This window comes from Dasypus novemcinctus, chromosome 30 (assembly GCF_030445035.2).
Source record: "Dasypus novemcinctus isolate mDasNov1 chromosome 30, mDasNov1.1.hap2, whole genome shotgun sequence".
In the NCBI taxonomy this organism is placed as follows: Eukaryota; Metazoa; Chordata; class Mammalia; order Cingulata; family Dasypodidae; genus Dasypus; species Dasypus novemcinctus.
Genome location: NC_080702.1, coordinates 19,313,938 through 19,332,844, shown reverse-complemented (window position 1 = coordinate 19,332,844; position 18,907 = coordinate 19,313,938). Strand labels below are relative to the sequence as shown.

Sequence of the window (18,907 nt, the reverse complement as noted above, 5' to 3'; positions counted from 1 at the left end):
ACAAGTCCTTTATTTCCTTGTTAAGATTAATTCCTAGATATTTAATTATTTTAGATACTATTAGGAATGGGTTTTCTTAATTTCTTCTGATTTTTCATTGCTAGTGTATAGATAAACACTACTGATTTTGAATGTTGGTCTTGTACCCCACCAGTTCGTTGAATTCATTTATTAGCAGTAGGAGCTTTGCTGTGGATTTTTCCAGGAATTTCTGGATATAGGATGACAGCATCTGTATATAGGGAAAGATTTACTCCTTCCTTTCCAGTTTGGATGAGTTTTGTTGCTTTTTCTTGCCTAATTCCTCTGGCAAGAACTTCCGGTACAATGTTAAATAACAACAGTAACAGTGGTCATCCTTGTTTTATTCCTCATGTTAGAGGGAAAGCTATCGGTCCTTCACCATTAAGCAGGATGTTGGTTATAGGCTTTTCATATATGCCATGTATCATGCTGGAGAAGATTCCTACTATTCTTATTGTTCTAAATGCTGTTTATCAAGAAAGGATGCTGGATTTTTGTCAAGTGCCTTTTCTGGATTGATTGAGACAATCATGTGTTTTTCCCGTCATTCTTTTAATGTGGTGTATGACATCGTTTACTTTTCCTATGTTAAACCAACTTTGCATATTAGGCATAAATCCTACTTGACCACGGTGTATAATCCTTTTTAATATGCTGTTGGATTCAGTTTGCTAGTATATTCTTGAGCAGTCTTACGTCTATATTCATAAGACATATTCTTCTTTAGTTTTCTTTTCTTGTGATATCTTTATCTGTCTTCAGTATGAGGGTGAGATTCGCATCATAGAATGAGTTAAGGAGTGTTCTTTCTTCAATTTTTTGATTAAATTTGTGCAGAAATGGGAATGAAGTCTTCTCAGAATGTTTGGTAGAATTCCCCTGTGAAGCCATCTAATCCTGGGCTTCTCTTGGTTAGGAGATTTAGTGTTTAAGTCACTTTACCAATAACTGGTTTGTTGAGATCTTCTATTTCTTCTTAAGTCAATGTGTGTAGTTTGGATGTTTCTAATAATTTTCCATTTTATCTATTTCCTCTAATTTATTGACATACAGCTATTTATACTCTCCACTTATAGTCCTTTTTTAAATTTAATTGGGGTTGGTAGTACTGTTCCCCTTTTCATTTCTGGTTTTCATTATTAGTATCCCCTTCCTTTTTTCTTCTTCAGTATATCTAAATGTTTATTGATTTTTTTATATATTCAAAAAGCCTACTTTTTTTTGTTAGTAAAAGGAATTTATTGGGAAATAGGGGAAAAGAACAGAGCTTGCTGAGAAATGCAAGAGAAGGATGGAAATATGCATCAAGCTTTGTTGTGGGATCTTCTAGACAGAGAGAGTGGGTTTTGTCTTGTGTGATCACCTTAGAGAGAGTGGGTTTTGTCTTGTGTGATCACCTTTCCAGCTGTTAATTATTCCTCCCCTTGCTCATGCTAAGGGGAGGGACCCCAGATGTTATTGAGTAACCCAACAATGGTGGGGACCAATGGTGTGGCCTCTTTGGAATATCCAGATCCTCTCTCAATTCTGGGATTTTAAGGTCAAGGTCAAGGTCTTGGTGGGTTCTCACTGCCCTGTTGTCTCCTGGTCAGGTTATCTGTCAGCCAAGTTGTCTGCTGGGGCTGCTGCCTTCCCTCTTTCACTATACTAACCTGCCTCAATTCTCTTCTTGAGAGTTCATGCCATTATTCTTAAGGGGACACTGAGGGGCATGGTCATTCTTCTGTAGCTACTTCCTGTTGAAGAACCAACTTTTGAATTTGTTTATTCTATCTTTTATTGTTTTCTGTTTCATTTATCTCTGCTCTCATGTTTAGTTCCTTCTGCTTCTTTGAGTTTATTTATTTATTTATTTTTAAAGATTTATTTTATTTCTCTCCCCTTCTCCCCCCATCCCCCAGTTGTCTGTTCTCTGTGTCCATTGGTTGCGTGTTCTTCTTTGTCCACTTCTGTTGTTGTCGGCGGCATGGGAATCTGTGTTTCTTTTTGCTGCGTCATCTTGTGTAATTTCTCCATGTGTGTGGTGCCATTCTTGGGCAGGCTGCACTTTCTTTTGTGCTGGGTGGCTCTCCTTATGGGGAGCACTCCTTGCGTGTGGGGCTTCCCTACACGGGGGCACCCCTCTGTGGCATGGCACTCCTTGCGTGCATCAGCACTGCACATCGGCCAGCTGCACACAGGTCAAGGAGACCCGGGGTTTGAACCGTGGACCTCGCATGTGGTAGACAGACGCCCTAACCACTGGACCAAGTCCGATTCCCTTCTTTGGGTTTAGATTGCTCTGTTTTCCCTAGTTCTTCTAGTTTTGAGGTTAGTTCACTGCTTGGAAGTATTTCTTCTTTTTCAATGTAAGCATTTAGATTTAGAGTGTGAGGTTTATTTTACGGTTAAATTTCTTGAGCCAGACAACTGCACTTAAAGTGATTAAATAAGTGAATATCCTTCCTAAGGAAGATACAAGGAAACATTGTGTTTGAGGATTACATGTACAACATGCTTTCAAATGATCGAAGATAGGTAGGTAGGTAGGTAGGTAGATAGACAGATAGATAGATAGATAGATAGATTGATAGGTAGATAGATAATATAATGATAGAGACCTTATGGAAAAATGTTAAAATTTGTGGATCTGAGTATCTGTGTACCTTGGGTGTGGGATTATGTTTGATTCTTTGTATGGGGTTTGTATTACTTCTGCAACTGTCCTGTAGATTTGAAATTATTTCAAAATAAAGAGTTAAAAATATAATTTATTGCTAAAAGAATCAGATGCCAGCTAACAATCTTTTTGGTTAATGCAGCCCTTGTGTGAACAGTTAAAAGAGAACAATGAAAGTGAATCCAAAGATCACACAAACAAAATGTATGAGCTTGAAATCTAAAGACTTGAAAATTCCAATAATTCTCCCTTAGTTTTTAAAGATGAAAGCAGTAAAGTGAGTTGAATCTCTGTGCAGGGGCTGTCATAACCCCTCTCATATTCATAGTACACTTTCAAGGCCAGGGAGACACAAATTAAGGAGGGCACTGACAGTTTGGGGTCTTATGTGATCACCATGGCTGTCTCGAATGTCCTAGGCCACAGAATGAAAAATTTATGTGGCCAGCATTGGGGTCTGCAAATCCTCTCCCACGAAACCTCCCAATAAGCAATCCAGATATTTTACAGCTATGGGAAAGCATTTATCTCTTTCTTTCCTAAGGCAGTTGGGAAAAATTTTAGGGTGGCCATCCCTGCTGGCCTACAGAGCTTAGTCTATATCCCCTGGGTCATGAGATGTGATCCCTGGTTTGTGGGTCAAGATGTGGGGAAAGATGGAGGCACTGTTTTTCTAGACCCCTCCCCCACCCCCACTGAGGTCTGCCTTGGCTGCCAGGCAGTTGGAGGTTCCAGGCAGGCGGCTCACCATGGGGTTCTATCTTGTGTTGTGGCAACAGGTTCCTGGCAACCTGAGGTGACTCAGCAGAGGCCTTGGGAGCCTCGTATGGTCTGCTGATAGCCATAATGCTCTGCGCAATCCTGATCTTGGTGTCCTTGTGCCAGGTGTTGGCAGCTCTACCAGAGGACTTTATACAAAGCCCAGATCTCCAAGGATTGCTGTGGACAATGGTGGCTTGGATAGTTTTAGTGGGGATTTTTATTATTAAATCATATGATGAAGGAAAGACAGACAAAAAACTGGCTACTGACATTTCTGCTCTTCTAGAGGGAACACGACAAAATGTTGATAAGTTTCACCACATTGAAAAGGTATTTGGAGACCTTAAATCAACTATAAGAGAAGCCAGACTGAAGAAGGAAGGATCAGAAATTGTAAATGTGAAGATCATGAGTAAAGAACTGGAAAGCTACAACTCTTTACTTGGACTTAAAGCAGATGAGTCTGGAAAATCATGGAAAGGAGAGACATCTAAATGTTTACAACAAGTTCACCTTATGCCTAATCTTACAAGCAGTACTCTGACCTTAGAAGACTCAACAAGGCAACCCCAACATCACGTCACTGCAACCAAATCATTCTTCAAAATCTCTCAAGTGAATACAGTACAGATTCCCACATCAGTGACAGGAGCTTTGGAGGAAAATTCCAGGCTGGACAGAAGCATGAAACTGTCTACACTGGCATCTCAAAAACAGAAGGGAAAGCTGGGCACTTGTACTAAAGAGAGAGAAATCTCAGAAAACTCTAAACTTCCTCCGGAGCCATTTCTTAGTAATAAAGTGGGTCAGGTCAAACCTCCAACTGAGCACTTGCTTAAGATTAGTGATTCAGCTGCTGTTCTTGAGGAAGATTATATAGATCTTGGGAACATGGAATCAGATATACTGAAGATATTAGAAAATGGAGACCAAATAGTGGAAGAATCTAAAGGAGTGTTGATGGATAGTGTGGAGTTAAATACTTACTTAGAAAGTCTGAAGGAAAAAAGAAAAGAAATGCACACAAAATTAGAAGAAGAAACTAAAATAATTAGCGAACTTGAAAATCACATAGAAAGGTTCGAAACTGAAAAAGCTTTGCTCCACTTAGAAATCGCCCAACTAGAAAGGGAGAGGCAAAAGCTCCAACAGAAACATCAAGTCCATCCCCTTCAAGAAAAGGAAACAAATGTTTATCCAGTGTTGAATTTAAAGAGAATTTACCCTGTAAAGATGGAGGAGGATTTTTCCAAAGCAAATAAAGGCATCAGCAATGGATGTGAAAAGGTGAAAACTTATAAAATTCTAGCAGAAATCACTGCAGAAAATGTTGATAGAATCACTGGGTATTATGAAAACCTTCTTATTTCCCAGAAGCATAAAGCTCATGATTTGGGAATAAGAGTTCTGATAGCTGAGAGAAACCTATTTGAAATGAGAAAAGAAAACACATACATGGCACAAAAGCTAATTGAGGAAGAACACAAAGTTTCTGAAAATTATCATTTCACTCCTCATATTCCAAATGGAGCATTTGGCAGAGTCCTGGAAGTACAACGAGGAACCCTTTGGAGCAATAGTTCTCCAAGGAAGGAGGAAAATCAGGCTGAGACGGTAAAGCCATGCCCTATATCAACCCTGGGGTCCCTGCACTTGGGCCAACCCCATCCAGAGTCAGTAGGTGCCATGGGGGATCAAGACAGATCTTGTCGTGGAGCTTCTCTCACAAGCAGAAGCAGCTCAATAGAATCTTCTTATCCAACCCTGTCACCTGATAAGGGATCAGCCAGCCCAGGCTCTGGTCCTCCACATTGCCCTCCTGTCAAAAGTCAGATGTTAAGAAGGAGGCCCAGGAGGAATGTTCTGAAAAGAGGACATGCTGTGCTTCCCCCTATTCTGGAAAGTGAGGAGGAAGCTCCCCAAGATTCCATTTGTTAAGAGACTTCTTTGGCCCAACACTGATCTCCACTGGTAACAAGAATGCATCAACACCAGCCTCTTGACTTCAGCTTCTGTTTATACGGCTTGGAACAATGTAGCAATTGCTGTGTGGATCCTGCTTCCAATAAGTCTCCTTTGAAGACCTAAAACTGCAAGATTTTTTTCTCTCAACTGATTTTTTTTCTCTAGTTTAATCTTATTCTATTAAGAGATTATAAAAATGGCTTAGGTGGATATTTGATAATTTATAACTGTTAGTGTATTTCATAACTGAATTTTATATAATATGAATCTGTAAGTTTATTCTATTCTATTTAATTATTTATACTACTTATTCTGTTTAATTTTAGTTACATTTCTGCGTAGGTATAGCGTGTCATTTGTACCAACTGTAATAGAGTTTCATATGAGAATGTGTATTTCTATATGTCAAGGGGTCAATACACTCGGGCTATAACAGTAATGAAATTTACCATTATACAATTTGGATAATTAATAAAACAAAGTTCATATAGCTTCTGTGTGCTGTTTTGATTAAATATCAGAATATGAGATGTGTTTATCGATAATGTAGAACGTAATACATTTTACTTACCAGAAATCCCTTTATTTGTTGTATTTGTTGTGTTTCTGTACATCTTTATTTGTTGTATTTCTGTACATCTGCATTTCCAAAAAAGGATTCTGGAAAAAGTCTATCAGGCAAATGCACAATGCTTCCATATCCACACATGTTTTGTCCTGTACTTAGGCCCCATGATCTCAGGGAACCACCTGCCTTATTTATCCCTATTTATCCAGCATCAACAGTACTTCCTGATAAGAACAAGGCCCCATAAATAATTGTTCAGTAAATGACAGGACTCAGTTTTTCAGGTGTTCAGTACTTTCACTCATCCTTCTGAACCCATTCATTTCCTTGCTCTAAAATATGTATAACAGCTTTATTGAGGTATGATTCATATACTGTGGTAGATTGAAATATCCACCCAAGAAGAACAAAAACACGTTCTTAATAGTAGTCCTGTTGTTGTGAACCCTTTGTAAACCTCAGCTTTTGAAAACGTTATTTTTAATTAAGGTGTGGCTAGCTGAATCACGATGGGTCTTAATCCTATTTTTTAAGGCCTTATAAGGAGAAAGTCATGGGGGAAGCAGGAAGTCAACAGGAACACCCAGATGTGAAAAGAGGATATACCCATGGGCTTGAAAACCCAGGGAACTCAAGATTGCCAGCCAACCAGAATGCGACAAACTCTGGGAGGAGGCAATTCTTCCAGCCTCTGACACATGCAGTCAATAAATTCCTCTTGTGAAGCCAGCATATTGTGTGGTATTTGTCATAGCAGCTGTGGAAACTAAGACACATACCATGCAATTCATTGAAATTGTAAATCATTCTTTTTAGTACAGTCACAGAGTTGTGCAACCATTACCACAGTCAAATTTAGAACATTCTCATCACTAAAAAAAGAAACTATAAATTAGCAGCCCCTCTCCATTTCTCTCCAAGTCCCCTAGTCCTATGTAAACATTAGTGCTTTCTATCCCTGTAAGTCTGCCTCTAATGGAAAATTCATCTGAATAAAATAATACAACATGAGGTATTTGGTAGAAAAATATTTATAGAATTATAGGGCATGGGTTGAATGATTTTAAGACAGCTCTTATGAGGCAGAGGAGTGTGTGGGTGTGGGTATAATTTATTTAGATTGCTGAATCTAGCAAGGACAATTTTTTGAAGAGAGTCTTGAGGGACAATTTCTTTGTCTTGATTCGCAAGCCATTTAGATCTTTCACAGTTTTACTTTCCAAGAGCAAGTATTCATAGAGCATCCATTTACACTACTATGGCTTGGTCTCAGTTTTGTTCAACATAGGAAGAGAATTACCTTGGCTTTAGTTATCAAGCCCTTTAATTTTTTTCCAACAAGAAAGATATCATTTTTTATTGGTGTTACTGTATTAATTATAGCCTCCACATGATATATGACAGGGATATCTTATTTCTGGTTTTAAAGCAAATGCTCCAGAAATGCCCTGTTCTACTCTTGGATTTATTTAAGAGTTCTATAATCATTGAGTTTTCTTTTCTATTATACTTTATATCTTTATTTTTATTAAATGCATAACTCAAGATTCAAGAAAATAACTTTAGTAACAAACATTTATTGAACACATTTGCATGCCAAACACTGTGATACATGCTTTGCATGCATAATTCCATTTTATTTTCACAGCAATGCCATGAAGAAGATATTAAGATAACCATTTCATTGGTCATGAGAATGAAGCTTAAGGTTAAGCAGCTTTTCCAAGGTTAGAACAGGAGCTAATGTCAGAACCGCAGGTTCTCAGCTGGCTCCATCTCATAGTTTGCTCTTGTGTGATCTCTGGCTCAGGACCTCCTTTATCTGCTGGCTGCAATAAGTAGTAGGGTTTTGCTCTGGTATGATGGACCTAGGGCTTGATTCCCTGCAACTTAAGAGAAGAATGAGAGGTTAACAGTACTGTGTAAGGTCCCTCCCATTTGGGTTTAAACTGTTCTTCAGGATGTTTGTTTTTCTAAACTTTCAAAGAACCTGATCCCTGATTGAGAAGGGGTGGGGAGGCTGGTCAGTGGGGTATTTTAGGTGCATATTTGCATATACATGCATGGTGGTAAGGAGCTCTCCTTACTGCAAAGCCAACTTATGGAGGGCTCCCTCTAAGGTTACAGGTGAGTTGGGTTTTCCCCTCAGGTTACTTAGAAAGGGCCTTCTATACATAAGTTCAAATGGTCTTAATTTAAGTCCTCTTTTAGGGGCCACCCTAACCAAAAGGAGAGCTAATTAAGTGCTTCTGTCAAATTTAACTGCTTCTTGTCAAATTTTACTTAAGGTTTTCTTTATAGTTCATTCTTTCCACCTTTCTTGATGACTCAGGTCTCCAGGCTGCATGTAGTTTCCACATAATTCCAAGACACTGATTGACACCCTGTAGCACAGCAGAAATAAAAGCAGGTCCATTATCTGACTAAATTGTTTGGGGCAGTCCAAACCTCGGGATGATTTCCTGGCGGAGGAATTTAGTCACTGTGGAATGCTGTTCTATGTGGCAGGGAAAGGCTTCCATCACCCTGAAAAGGTGTCTACAAATACCAAAAGATACTTGAAATTTCCTGTGGTTTTTGGCATTACTGTGAAGCCTACTTGCCAGTCTTCTGCTGGGGCAAGGCCTTGACTTTGTGTTGCAAAAGAAGTCTACAATGTTCCCTTTGGGTTATTTTTCTGACAAGTAAGACACTGGTTAGAGACTTTTTGTACAGCTTGAGCAAGGTGAGGTCCCACCACCAAATCAATGAAGAAGACTTATTAGTGCTTGTTGTCCCAAGTGTGGGGTGTGGTGATAATAAGAGACTAGGGGTTATACTAGGTTCTCAGGCAGATGAAATTGTCCTTGGCTCTTTTACAGCCACTTACCCCCTTTTTCTGTTTTTTTTTTTTTTCCTGAATTTTCTTGAAATCCCCATTCTCTTGTGCATTCAAGGTCTGCAGGGGTATAGACTGGACAGAAATCTTCCTCTGTATGTTGAGGAATCTGAGGTTTAATGAGTGCAGCTACTTGACTAGGAGGGTAGCCTTTTCTCGAGGCTTCTTTTGCCACTTGGTCTACTTGTCTGTTCATTAAGGCAACATAGGAGTCTCCTTTTGAATATCCTGGGCAATGCATTACAGCTACTTCTGCTGGTAGTTTAACTGCTGCTTGAAAGTTCAGTTATTTGTGTGGCATGCTTCATGTCTTTCCACCTAGATGATAAAAGTCCTCTCTCCTTCCAAATGGACCCATGTGCATGCAAGATAAGAAAAGCATATTTTGAATCTGTAAATGTTCACTCTTTTTCTATCCCCTCTTTGGAGGGCTCTAAGAAGAGCAATAAGCTCAGCTTTTTGTGCAGAGCTCCCTGGGGGACTTGGTGCACCTTCTAGTACTTCCCCTGCGGTTACAAGAGCACACCCAGCTTTTTGAATACATCCTTTAATGAAGCTACTTCCATCAATGAAGATTTCTACATCTGGATCTAGTAGAGGAGAATCCTGCAAGTTTTTCCTGGAACAAAAGACTTTTTCTAGTGTTTTTATACAGTTATGAATAGGTATTTTCTTAGTATTTGATGGGAGTATAGAAGCTGGACTTAAGGTTGCACAAACTTTTCATTTAACTTTTGGGTTGTTTCCGAGTGCCACTTGCTATTTTTCAAGCCTCCCTTAGTTTAGCCAAAGATTCCCTTTTCCTTCAAGCAGTGTGAGTACTCGATGGGGGGTGTGAATGGTGAGGGGCTGTCCTAATGTAAAGTTTTCAGCCTCTTATAGTAAGATATAGGTTGCAGCAAGAGCTCTTAAACATGCTGGCCACCCTTTTGCAGTCTTGTTTAGCAGTTTTAAGAAGTGCACTACTGGACGATGCTCACTTTCCAATTTTTGGATTAATTCTCCAAGGAGAATTGTTTTCCATGGACAAATAAATTAAAAGGCTTTCTGCGATCTAGTAGTCCCAGGGCAGGGGCACTCATTAGCTCCCTCTTCAGTTGGCGAAAGGCTTGTTCACATTCAGAGGTCCACTGGAGGGGCTCTGCATCCTCACCAACCAAAGCTGTGTGCAGGGGTTTAGCTATTAGCTCAAAATTTGGAATCCATATTTGGCAGAACCCAGCTATGCCTAAAATCCCCTGAGCTGGCAACAGCTCTGAGCTTTTTATTTACAAAATAACTTTTCTCTAGCAGTAGTCAGGGTCCTTGTTCCTGATTCTTTAGTTTAAATCAAAGATAGTGGACTGATTTCTGGACTAATTGGCTTTACTTTTTGAGACTTTGTACCCCAAGATTGCTAAGCTATTTAGTATTTCAATTGTATCTTTAATGCGTTTTTCTTGGTTTGGACTTGCAGTTAAAATGTTATCTACATACTGAAGATATTGCCTATTAAGGTAACTGTTTCTTACAAGTCCTGGGCTAATTTTTTTACTCAAAATAGTTGGGGAATTTTTGAACCCTTGGGGCAGTCCAGTCCAGGTATTTTGTTGCTTATGTCCTGCACTTGTTTCTTCCCAATCAAAGACTAAATCCTTCTTCCACAAAAACCATAAGGCGCACTGTAACAAACTTTGAGAATCAGGATATTGAACCTAAACAAGAAGCCAAGGTCTTAAATTTGTGATTGCTACCTAAAATCCCAATGGGTGGGTGGTTTGTTTGTTTTTATAAATATATTCACCTTCCAGCAGACCATGTTCCCTGGGCAAATCCCTTGTGATGCAACAGTGTAAGCAGAGTGGATCACTACCACTCTTTAACAATATACCAATCTACCTTATGCATCTTGCTTTATAAAATACTAAACCAAGAAAAAATAAAGGACAGTCCACAAATGAACCAAATCCTTTTCCTCTACCTTCCAGTTGTGGCTTTTATTTATCTCCAACTATACAATTAAACCCAGAAAGATGTGTTTTTACTTTTATGTCTTTTATTCACAACCTACTGAATGTGTGGCAGTACCTCATTGTGGTTATGTTTTTCCAGTTTCCAGCAGTATGAATTATGTATAACTTATTATCACATGTAAGTGAGATAAAGAATTAAGACATTTATACTGAATATCTATAACCCTTCATTTTAACTTACATTGCAAAATGAAGATTTGCTATACAACTTGTCAACATTTATTTATCCCTCCCTTTTTTCCATCTATTCAACTATCATTGTTCGTGTATTTTTTAAAATTTTCTTTGCATTTAAATTTTATTTGCAAATATCATTATATTTCACTCCTGAACACATCAGAGTGTTTATCATTAATTGAAAGTAATTATTTGAGTATGGTTCTTATTGTTTAGGCAAATTTTACAACAAAATGCATGCATCTTAAATTTCTGTGTCTCATTTAAACTTGATGAAAAATCACATTGACCCAAACCCCTATCAAAGAAAGTACTTTTACCAATGTTGCAGTGAGTTTCCTCTCTCCTTCCTAGTTAATCCTCAAAAAGATTCTCCATTACACAGGGCTAATTACTAATACCACGGTTTATTTATTTTATACTTGTTTAATTTTTCCTGCCATAAAACTTCACATAAATTTTTCATCATGCTATGGGCATATTTTGATTCAAGGTACTTTTTTGAAAACTCAAAATAATATTTTTGAAATACATCCATGGTGTTGGATGTGTTAGTTGTCTATTACTTTAAATTTTTTTGTATTTTTCTGTTTCATAAATAAGCCACACATTACATGTACACCTGTACCATTTGCACATTTAGTTAATATGAACAAAGCAAGTATAAAAATTCTTGTACAATTTTCTTTGGATGTATTCATCCAGTAATCTTGAGTACATAATGAAGGTTTGACTTACTAGTTCATCTTAATTTTATGAGAAACTTTTCAATTTTTTTGTCAATTATTGTAGGATCTTGAATATCTCTAAAATGTATGAAATGTTATGTTGAGCAATGTCATCACAATCAGTTGGTGTTAACATGATTATTAATTTTATAAATGCTGGAATTGTGTATTAGCATAATATGTTTTCATTAGCATTTCCCTGGAAAATATCTCAAGATGTAACATATATTGAGCCATTGAACAAGGATCCATGAGTTAGAAAGACCAATTTTGCATAATTTGTTCTCTATCCACAATGAAATTAAATTAGGCATCAACAACAAAACATATGGAAATAATATAAATATACCAAATCTGTGAGTCAAAAATAAATCAGAAGGAAAAGTTGAAATATTTGTATATATATTTTCATAGAATGATAGTAAAACAAAATATATCCAAAAAGGTGAAATAAAAATAAGGCAATCCCTAGAGAGAAGTTTACGTCTGTTAGTGCTTATTCTTAAAAAAAAAAGAATGTCTAAAAGCAATGGCCTACAATTACCTCTCATAAATCCAGGGAAAGAAGAACAAAGTGAACCTCCCTGAAGTATAAAAAGGCAGAAAATTTAAAAAATAATAAAGGAAAGAGTCCAAATCAATGTTATATAAAGGGGATAACAAAGAAAATAGAACAAATCAAAAGATTTTCTTTGAAACAATCATGTGGATTACCTCCTTCTTTGATCTATCAAGAATAAAAGAGAATGGAACAAATTACAAATGCCACTACTTAATTACTGGTTATTACTAAAAGACCGGCTACCACAAAATATACCTTGCTGCATGGCAGGTATTTTCTAGAAAAGGAATATTATAGAAACTTTAAAAATAATTGCTAATGACAAAATTTGAGTTTCAAGTGAATTTAGAGTTTTAGAGAAATTGAATCCTCCACCTGAGCATACAAGTTTCACCAAACTTCATGAACTTAATGGCGATACTGATGTTGATATTTAAAGGGAATCTTGTGGCTTCTCTGGATCCTTGCCCAGCACAGAGAATTGAAATCCACACCAACAGTTGATCACAGAAGGGAAAAGTTTATTAAGAATTCTCAAATGTATATCCCAGAACGAAAGAGGCAAGGGTCTTTATTAGACTTTGACAAACAGGTGGGACGGTTGCTACTGGCTGCGTCCACCTGCAAACTTGGTCTCCAAAGTGGCCATTAGAGGAGGGGAGAAAGGTGAGCTCGTAGCCACTGATTTTGCCCACCTTGACTGTGCTCCTTAAAGTGCCCTTGATTTCACACTTTTCCTCCAGTGTATGCTTTATTAGGGGGAGAAGAAAAACAGGAGCTTGTTAGAGAGTGAGAAACTGAATTTTGCTCCAGAGGGGAAAACAGGAACCTACTTTGTGACTAAAGACACTTTTCATGGATAAGTAATGATGCAACTTCATGCAAGAAATTATAGGAATGAGATTATATAGTTAAAACTAAAGTATCAATTGTTTGTTCAATATAAAAATTAAAACTCTAGTGTTACATATATCATAGGACTGCTTTTGGTTTCTTTCAATTTTAATAAATATGAATTATTTTGGTAATATATAATTAAATATACGGTGTTTGCAATACCGGCATCACTCTGTGAACCAGCATTTTCCAGGTGAATCTTCATATTGTTATGAAATCATGTATGAGTAAAAGAAATACTCAAAATGCCTTATTAGATAATGAATTTAAATCTTACAGAGTTTGAAAAGATGTTAATATGATGTCAGATTAAAAATTGCAAGACTTCTTTAAGAAACCACCATTTGCTTACTTTTGGTGTAGCATTAGAAGAATATGTCAGGTTTCTGAAAGTGCTATGATTCTACTTTCATTTTGTAATCATATATTTTTGAGTTCATATTTTCTTCATATTCTTGAACCAAGAGAATATTTTCAAAAGTTTAAATGAAAAAGCCAGTATGAGAATACAGTTCATTTCTATTTATTCAGAAATCAAAGAGTGTGACAAAATGTAAAGGGCTATTTCTTTCTCTATAGATTTGACTTCTAATCACTACTCACCAAATTCAAACTGACTTTTATCACTCTGGTGATAAACTGTGAAGTTACATAGAAACATCTATTTTGGAGTCTTCATGTCCACAGAATTTCCCCAGAATTTCTTAGCCTCTTACACATTATACTTCTCTCCAGATTGCCAGTCATTAATAAAAAATTCTGGACAATGACTAGTAACTCCTTAAGAAAGTCTTCTTAGGGGTAAAATTTTACATTCTGAAGGGAACATAACTTTAGGAATCAAATCCTATGTAGATAAGCTCAAAACACATTTGGTGAGTGAATTACACTCTGTGCCACAAATACTTTAAAAATTTTTTTACATGTTTTCTTTTAAAATCAGTTCTAAAGTATTTTATTTTCTTAAACTTAGTAGCTCTTCAAAATTGATTTTTATTTTTCAGTAATTTTAATCTAAAAATATAAAATTGAAAATATATTGATTTACCTCTGAATTGGGAAATCTTAGTGTATAATTAGTTTTCCAAGTCTAAAAAAATATTTACTAATTTTATTTCAAAGAAACACCATTAAAATTTAATTTATCTCAAGGGTATAGGGAAGGAATTCTTAGCAAGCAGGAAGTGGAGGAAAACTAGTTCTCCTGAGATTGAGATTGACAGTTAACCTTGTCTCATGGGAGGTATGACCCACAAGTATCCTTACAAAAGAAAAAACATTTATATAAAGAATCCAGAAGCAGAGTGATTGTTAAAAGTGTATCTACCTGATAAGGGATTTCATGAATTTTATGCAGTAAAGGAAGAGGTAGGATCATGGATATTATCATCCTTTAAATATTTCAAAGATATGTTCCTGTTATGGAAGAAAATCTCTCATATCTAAGGTATAAGAGTATATTATATTTGATTTACTTCTTTGATATTACCAATGAATAATTCTCCTACACAACACTGTTAGGCCTCAAGGTAATTTGCACACTTAATTATTTCTTTGCCATATGGCACATTTTTGCTCTAAAGGTAGGCTGGATTTTTCTGATTCAATTACTAACTTCACAATATTTTTAAATATTGTACCTGAAGATCTGTCTGTGAATAGTTTGTCTCAAAATATTGGAAACATATTGATAACAAAATTCCCTTGATATTGAAATAGCAGAAGCAACAAGTATGAGATATTTCATAAACCAGAAATTTACAGGCAAAAAATAATTATGATGGTATTTCATGGAAATCTATCAAAATAAATAAAAATCAATATTAAAACATTAATGGAAATGTAAAGATTTCCAGTGTAGTTTTTACAATGAACAATTTCTGATATTTATTTGCTGGATATTTTGAAGCAACCATGATCAATGCTGGTCATTTTAAAATACTACTATATATCTTCTTTTAAAAAATAGACAAGGAATTAGCAATCCCACTCATAATGCTATTGTCCACACATTAAAATTATGAAATAAATGCTTCTTAAAAATCCCTGAGGTAGTAAGGCATAGAGGAAAAACCCTGAACTCTCTGCATGGCCATAGCTATTCTTTTGATCATCATGGTACATTTTAAAGAAGTTACATGGTAAATTTAGCATAATTAAACTTGAGAATTTCTATGGACTAAGGAAAAAGTTGCGGTCTGAAGAGATGGATGATAGGAAGGAGGTTTTAATGATCAAGGGCTAATGTATAATCCTGATAAAGCAAATATGCAGAAATATTTTTTTAAAAAATGTACATCTGGTTTAATTCAGTAACATGCACCAAAGCCCATTTGTATTCACCTTAACCACTGAGTAATGTTTCATAGTTAATAAGTTATCTACTTTGCATAAATTGTATACTTTAGAAATTGAGAATATTAGAAGAAACCACGTATAATAGAAATGATATTATATAAAACAATCTGCACAAAATATTTTGAAATAAACTAGAAATTCATGTGGATAAAAACAATGTAAGCAATATAACATGTTTATTTTTTACTTCTATTTTTTATTATATTTTTTGAAAATACATGGATCACACAAAATCTTACATTAAAAATCATGAGGTTCTCATATACCCCACTCCCCACAATGCCTACTCTTCCCACATTGACAACGTCTTTCATTTGTGTGGTACATTCATTGCATTTGATGAGTACATTTTGGAGCACTGCTACATCATATGGGTTATAGCTTATGTTGTAGATTATACTCTTCCAGTTCGATCAGTGGGTTATGTCAGGATATATAGTGTCTGGCATCTGTCCCTGCAATATCAGTCAGGACAGATCCAAGTCCCAAAAATGCCCTAATATCACAACTCATTTTCCCTCTCCCTGCCTTCAGCAACTCCTGTGGCCACTGTCTCCACATCAATGATATAATTTCTTCCATTGCTAGTGTCAATATTTTTATAGTAGAATACCAGCAAGTCCTCTCTAAGCCATATTTTATTCCTCTGTCCTGAAGACTCTGGGATGATGATGTCCACTCCACCTCTAAATCAAGCTGGGGGTTAGATTCCACATGGCTGATGGTTGAAATTCTCCTGCTTGCAGCTGTAGACTCTCTCAGTTCCCTGGTGTGGTGGGTTGACCTTCCCCACCTGTTAGTTGACCTGGTTAAGTCCAGTGAATTGGAAAGTAGGTCTTGCAACTCTGCTGAGTCTCAGGGCCCAGTTGGCACATAGACAGTCCAAAGGTTCAAGTTCTGAACATAAACCAACCCCAGAACCAACCACAGTTTCAGTAGAAGTGACAGAAGAGAGGTCACATCTGAGTCCCACTCCATCACATTCAGGAGCACAAATTCCAAGGTAGGGCACACTGGCAGGGCACTGAACTTCAGAGCAATCTGTCATGACTGTAGGAGCTGGGTGTCTCCATTACCCTCAGGAGCACCACTACCTGGGGTTGTATTTACTTTGGCTCTCTCTCAGATCCTGCTGAGATATATTAACATGTATAAAAATGGCAGAAAAACTGAAAACATATTTGTAAAGACAAGAGATCTTTTATAAAGAAAATATTATTAAAATACAAATTATAATCATGTGTAATTATAATTCTTTAATTTCTGGTTTCTGACAAGTGGAAATTAGTAAAAAATTTTACTTCAATAGCAATAAAATTTATTGAAATAAGATTGCTTTATACTTTGAACTACTTCAAGATGAGCACAATTTATTAATTTTAGTTAGCATAATTTTTTTTATGAATGAGGAGATTTCTGCAACCTAGAACAGCATATAAGAAAGGGAATTGATCAGAATGTGAACCCTTCACTAAATATTGGAATTCATGCTACATGGTAAAAGGATGCTATGTGTAGGACTACTGTCAGCTGGAATTATTTTCTCAAGAGTTTGTGTGCAGGTGAAAAAGGTAACTAGATTGAAAACAGGGAACTGAAGATACACACTCCCAACTAAATCAAATATAATTTTATGGGCAATGTCACAAAGGAGGAATGAAATAATTTGTCTACATTTCCTAAAAGCAACTAAAATGAAAGAATGCTGAGGAAGAACCATTTGTTTCATTTCTAATAAAATCTCAAATCATTTTCAGAACTATTAATTAACTTGTTACAGAAACAAGCAATTTCTATGTCCTATTGCCTTTGAATGGGAAGATAAAGACATTCCCTGGTACAAGCAAGATTCAGTAACAGCTGTGTAGTGGTATAATGCTCTGCTCTCCATATAAACTTTCTCACAGAGCATGTCTGCATTAATATTGCAGAAAATAAGAATATAAGCACTGGATGTGTTCAGCTTATTTTTAGGTATATTTTAAGAATACCGTAATTGAAGCTCAATGATTGAAATACTCAACTTTAAATCTCATAAGAAATATTTACTTTTGCTTAGATTCTACTATATCATGAGTGTTGTAGCTACTATAGCTCAGCAGAGTTTGGGTAGAAAATGAAAAAGAATTTCATGAATTTACTGATTTTGAAAGACTGCTATTTCTTGATTTCCTGTATCCTGATTTCTAGGTTAGAAGCCTTACCTTGATGCCAATGTTGGCTTATTATTTGTTGATAGTGTGGATTGGCTTCATTTTGCTCTTTAGTGTTATCTTATGATTTTATGCTTTGACTCCCAGGTTGACTGCAGCATATAAAGTGCACATGAGCAACCTCACCATCTTCACAGAATTCGTCCTCATGGAGATCTCAAGCTCCCGAGAGCTACAAGTTATGCAAGGTCTGCTATTTTTAGTGATTCATCTGGGAGCACTGACTGGGAATCTTGTAACTGTTAACTGTTATTGTGAGAGACCCTCATCTACACTCTCAAATGTATTTCTTTATAGGAAATTTATCCCTGATAGATATTTGCTGCATTTCTGTTACTGTTCCCAAATTCATTGTGAATTCTTTGACAGGCAGTGCATTGATTTCTCTGCCAGCCTGTGCTGCTCAGCTTTTCCTGTTTAACTTCTTTGCTGCCACAGAGCTCGCCTTTCTCGTGGTGATGTCCTATGATCGCTATGTTGCCATTTGCCACCCTCTGCACTATGGACTCACCATCACCCCACGTCTGTGCGCACAGGCTGCAGGCGTCTCATGGGCAACTGGGTTGGGCTATTCTGCTGTCCACACAGGTATCATGTTCAGGCTTCCTTTCACAGGGTCCAATGTGATCCATCAGTATTTCTGTGATATACCTCAAATTTTGAGTATTTCATCTTCAGATATTTGTTTTTCCGAGTTTGTTTTCATAGCTTTAAGTATAGGTCTGGGCTTATTATGTTCTATCTTATTGTTAATATCATACATTAATATATTTTCAATGGTGCTTAACATGCATTCCATGGAAGCTCGTAATAAAGCCTTATCCACCTGCACACCACACTTGGCAGTTCTATTTATATTTATAGTTTCTGGAATTGTTGCTAACTTAGGACCCATTCCAGATAAAACATATCTTGGTAATCTGCTCACAGGCATGTTCTACTCCATGGTGCCCCCACTAATAAACCCCCTCATCTATAGTCTGCGGAACAGAGAGATTAACACTGCTCTATGCAGAATGTTCAACAGATGTTTTTAGGTCCCAAGGAATGCTTTCTTTGGTTAAAAATAAAGCAACTTAGAATACAATGACAAAGAAGTATAAT

General features: G+C 36.6%; 1 long non-coding RNA gene across 2 annotated transcripts in view; it reads left to right on the top strand.

The window, feature by feature from the left end:
* Positions 1-18,907, top strand: part of LOC131276917 (uncharacterized) — an 82,120-nt gene that overhangs the window by 44,451 nt on the left and 18,762 nt on the right. For both annotated transcript variants that reach the window (XR_009184141.1, XR_009184140.2), the window contains one exon: positions 17,891-17,991. This is a non-coding gene — a long non-coding RNA (uncharacterized lncRNA). The remainder of the gene's footprint in view (positions 1-17,890; positions 17,992-18,907) is intronic.